This window comes from Coffea arabica, chromosome 2e (genome assembly GCF_036785885.1).
Source record: "Coffea arabica cultivar ET-39 chromosome 2e, Coffea Arabica ET-39 HiFi, whole genome shotgun sequence".
NCBI classification, from domain to species: Eukaryota; Viridiplantae; Streptophyta; class Magnoliopsida; order Gentianales; family Rubiaceae; genus Coffea; species Coffea arabica.
This window is the reverse complement of record NC_092313.1, coordinates 34,543,920-34,549,453: the sequence shown is the minus strand read 5'-3', so window position 1 is coordinate 34,549,453 and position 5,534 is coordinate 34,543,920. Positions and strand designations below refer to the sequence as shown.

The following is a 5,534-nucleotide window of genomic DNA, read 5'->3' as shown; positions in this document are numbered from 1 at the left end:
CCATCGAGATGATATAGTTGTGTAATAAGTTATGAGATTGAGTTCTATTATTTAATGTTTTAGCACCATGCATTATAATTATTGAACTATAATATTGTACAAGGAAATGGGAAAAAAATAAAAATATTTACATATGCTATGAATTTGAAAGTTACAAATTACTCTTATCCACTAGTTTTATCAAATTTATTAGTTAATTTGCAATACATTAAATACGTACGTCTTATATATGTCGGTCTCTATACATACCTGTACTGTATTTGTGATGGTAGAAGACCATGACTTGGCTTCTTGTAGCATCAACATTAGCCCTTCTTGCCTTTCTGGCCCGCCTTATGGCCTTGTTTGGCAGGTAAGTTTTTTGCTAAGTTTGTCTGTTACAAGTTTTTAACAATTTTAACTGCAGTAGTTTCAAAAACTTCTCAAAATTTTTAACTATACATTTCAAAATATTAAAAAATTTATATATTTCAAAAAAAATTTTTACAACTTTTACAGTAAACTATAATAAAGTTTTAAACAAACATAAAAAAAATTCACTTGCCAAACGGGGCCTTATGTTGCTAGGAGATGGTAACTAAAAGAGAATTTAGAAGTCTCCCTGACTCTAAATTGACTATGAATTAGTAGAAGAAAACTATAGAAATCCCTCCAATAAAAAGAGGTCCGTTCACCTTATATGCATGGCAGCACGAAAATTCATGTCCTCTCTCTATTTTTAACTGATTGGCAGGTGTGTATTCAGTAGACGTGGATGCACAGGAAGGGCTGGCAAAAGTGTACGGGGAGGTGGATCCAAACATGCTTCTCAAGGCCTTAGCCAGAACTGGGAAGCATGCGGAGCTGGCATGGGTGAAGGTGAAGCATCCGGAACTGAACCCGCGCAATGATGACTATCATAATTACAGCAACTATGGCTATGGAAATTACGAGGAACCCCACAGCTATAGCAGGTACAGAAGGCCGGGATTGCAACAGTTCTACCCACCAAGGAGGTCGACAATGGCAGATCACCAGAATCCTTATAATTATTACAATCACTATCATCAAGGTTATGGATCGTCGTACCGCCCACATACGTACCCCTATGGTGATTATACCGCCAATAACTGCACCATCATGTGATCTAACTTGATCATTGTTACCAAAGCTTACTTTTGGTTCCCAAGTATGATACTGTGTGGCGATTATTTTCTTGAATTTCTTTAGTTTTGGTTTGATGACAGACTTGAAAATACAATGCTAATGCTAAAGACCCTGAAGTTTTATTTGTTAATGCATTGCTTGACATTATGGGATCTTATAATGTCATCAAGGTGATTACACTCAATCGATTATGGGATCTTTAATTCTCCAGTGCGTTTCTGAAATTTAGAAATTCTCTCTCTCTTTTTTTCTGTCAGCAACTACAAAATATGTTCTTTCTTCTGTTATAATTAATTAATTATACTATATATATATATATGTATATATATAGTTTGTTCAACTTTGCAAATTAGAGAATGAACAATATAAATTTTTTGTTAGAGAAATTTTATTTGCTTAAATTAAAATTTTTAAAATAGAAAACTAATTTGGAATAAAAAAGAAAAGACTAAAAAAGAGAAAAAATCAGCATCATAAAGGGGTAATTTGTCTCTCCAAGGTTAAATGATACAAATAAAGGTTATGGGGTAAAGTGAGAATCAGTATATATCTTAAGGGGATAAATTATAATTAACCCTAAAAATATCATGTATTTGTTCTAAACTCAATATAAAACATGCAACAGCCAATTTTATTTTGATTTACCATTTGTTATTCCTGTGGTAATCAAAAACTTTTCTGATTTAACTTTATCATTTCCTGAGTGCCGCCTGTTATCATATCAAGTTTTTTACTTTGGCCTTGCCTGATAACATGATTTAAAATTTAAATTTAATGGGTTCAAATCTTAATATATTTAGACGCATTTGATAATAAAAATATAACATTTTAATTAATTAAATGGTACTTAATTTTCTAAACAAAACTAACTCCAAAACATAAGTGATAACCTATTCACTTATTAATTAATGTAAAATATGCTCAAATGTGAAGATTTTAATGCTTAACAATTTAGTAATTTAATATATTTTTATTTCATATTTCAAATTTCAAATTTTAGTTTTATCAAATGTACATGAAATGAAAAGAACCTATCACTTTTGGCTATTTATAATTATAATCTTTAATCAGACGATCACTTGTGCGGTCATAACTAATACGTGGAAAATCTAATTGTATTTATATGTCCTTTAATTACAATTGGCCATTTTAGTCTATTTACCCTCTTACTTTGTTTTTGTTACATCTTATTGATAAGTGCAAGTGTCATATCTTCAAAGAAACGTGCAAGTGTTATGATAGTTAGGGCTGTAATTATGTCGTGTCATTTAGTTTTTGTGTCGTGTCACAATTATATTCATGTTAAATGAATACAAGTTTATAAATGGCACATTAAACTTTTATATTATATTCGTGTGATGACTACTTGGGACCCTCAGTTACATTTTTCTAATACCAACTCAATGCCACTACTAGAATTGCGCCAAGTGTCTTGTTATCATTAGCACTTTAGTTTTTTAATAACTCAAATTGGTTCAAGGTTAACACAAGTTTTCTTATTCTTTAAAACTCTGAACCAAAATTAACCGGGCGGTCTAATTCATATATCAATAATTTTGTACGGCTGCTGCTTTTGGAAAAAAGAATAAGAAAATCCTCTGTTTCTGATGATTGCCTTCAAACTCTTTTGTGCTTGATTGCTTTTAAAAAAGCCAAACTTTATTGTTGGCTATTTCCGCTATATTGTTGGTTGTTTCCAATGAGATCCACAATTCAATGACGACGTCCTTCTCTTGCCGATGTACCTGAATGTATGAAGCTTGCCGTTATTCTCCTTGGACAGATGTATCCTATTTATTCCTTTATCCTCTCCTTTTATTTTTAGATTTTTCCCAGTATTCATTGTTTACTTTGTTTATTAACCCAATTTGTGCTGGATTTCTATAATCTATTGTGTGTAAAAATGACTTTGTAAAGAGTTCTATTCAGTATAGTTTATAAGCTTTTTATATTGATTTTGTCTTATTCTCCCGTGGATAACTAAATGAACTTGGTAGAGTTAAATTCAATAGGAGATTGTGGGTGCCCAATCCTGGGAATCTTGATAGTTGAATTTTTATGGTTTTCCTGCAACCTATAAATTAATAGAATAGTGGTTTTATATTGGACAGATAATTTGGACTAGTGCTCTTGTTATTTCTGTTAAAAATTTCCTCGAGAGCAAGGGAATCATGATTGGCCTATTGAAAAGGTTTCACTGGACTCAGTGGAGCTATCCTGACACAAATATAGTTGGCTGTTTATGGGAATGATTCCAAGTCTCTTATTCTTCTTATTGCTTGGCTTCCAGCTGCTTTGTCGGTGGTTTTCGTGTACACAATTTGCGAAATGAAGGTTGTTAGGCAGCCAAATCAGTTGAGCATTTTTTACTACTTCCTATTCGTGTCAATTGCGCTTGCATTGTTTCTTATGGTTATGACCATACTTCAAAAAGCAGTGGCTTTCTCACAAGCAGCTTATGCTGGAAGTGCAACTGTGGCCTGTGTTTTCCTTTTTTTCCTTTACTGATTGCCATTAAACAAGAGTGCCTAATCTAGAGACAAAGAAACCATCCAGTTATTTCTAGTCCTACAGCATCTATTGAGATACCGGTAGAAACTGAGCCAAAGCAGACTTCAGAAGCTCAATCTTCAAGCAAAAAGATTGATGAGAATCGGACAGCACTTTGGTACCAGAACATCTTTAAGAAGCCAAAGAGAGGAGATGATTACACTATCCTACAAGCACTTTTGAGCACTGATATGTTCCTTCTGTTTCTTGCAACATTCTGTGACTGGGATCAAGCTTAACTGTAGTGGATAACTTGGGACAGATAGGAGAATCATTAGGATATCCCACAAAAACCATAAAGTCGTTCGTTTCACTTCTCAGCATACGGAACTTGTTTGGAAGAATCTTTTCTGGTTTTGTCTCTGAAACTCTTCTTGTCAAGTACAAATTTTCAAGAACTCTAATGATGACATTAGTCCTACTCTTGGCTTGCTCTTGTTATCTCCTTATTGCCTTTCCTCTCAATGGCTCAGTTTATGTAGCATCCATCATAATTGGATTCTCATTTGGTGCACAACTGCCGCTGATTTTTACCATCATTTCCGAGCTTTTTGGCCTGAAACATTACTCGACGTTGTTCAATTGCGGACAGTTGGGTAGCCCTCTTGGCTCATATATCCTAAATGTTAAGGTCACCGGACCTCTTTATGATAGAGAGGCATTGAAAATCTTGTTAGGAGGGGAATGACTAGCTCATCCGTGAAGGATCTGACATGCATTGGAACTTAATGTTATAGGATGCCCTTTATTGTATTGGCTAGCATTACCCTCTGTGGAGCTCTTGCTACATTGATTTTGGTTGCTAGAACTAGGGAATTACAGAAGTGATATTTATTAAAAGTTCAGAGATGCAGCAGAGGCAGATGATGATCCAGACATGACATTGCCAAAGCTGACAGAAAGGAAGCTTATAAAGATGCAGAGAAGATGGATCTTGCTTCCAATTATGGAGTGTCAGTCATAAACTAGAACCAACTATGTTTAATATTGGTGTTCTCATGTAAATTAAGAAATGTTTCGTAATTAATTCTAAATTTGTGATTTGGTTCCTAGTATTCATATTGCACCAAAGTTGTACATAGTCTAACGTTTTTTTATATTCTAGTACTTGGAATTGGTTTGAAATCGAGCCTCCAAGTTTTAATCGTTTTTAATTCTTTTGAAAGTCTATCATTTTAAAAACTCATTCTTCTGAAAGTTTATCATAGAGCTAATTCTCTTTGCAGGCAACTTCAATAAGCTCCACTTAACATCACTACTGCCCATATGAGACTATATTAAATGCGATAACTAGCTGCTTGGTGAATAACTCTTTTTCTTGGTAAATAATAAAACAAAATTCATCGTAACAAGGAAATCACCGACTTGAAATTTCGTTAACAGGTGGCTCATAAAGTTCAAATGTCTTATTGAATTTTGGATTGGTAACAAAATGTTCAAATGTAAGATCTAAAAACTTAGTACCAATCTCAATTGAAACAAATATTCTACGTAGAAGAATGTGCATTAATTTTAGGAAGCACTAGAAGTTCCATTGTCAATTTATGTCAAATTTTCAAGTCTTTTCTCCACTTGAACACTTGCTTGAAATATCACTAATGCATGGAACTAGACAACCACACCTATCATTGCAATCAGCTCCAATTTGTTGTCCCATAGTGCAAGAGTTGTCATTCAACTCGAACTGATTTATTTTCGCTCCGCCGAAACCATGTAATTCTTGTGCCTATGGTTAGAATTGCATCACAAAAAAAAATTGAACACATAAATAAATGGATGAATACAAAAAAATCATAAATAATCTTTTCTTAAAGAAGTAATTATTCATGATCACAACT

The 5,534-nt window shown here is 33.4% G+C and overlaps 1 pseudogene; it reads left to right on the top strand.

Moving 5' to 3' along the window:
• Window positions 1-1,292: 1,292 nt before the first annotated feature.
• LOC113738945 (uncharacterized) lies at window positions 1,293-4,660 on the top strand (annotated as a pseudogene).
• The last annotated feature ends 874 nt before the right edge of the window (window positions 4,661-5,534 follow it).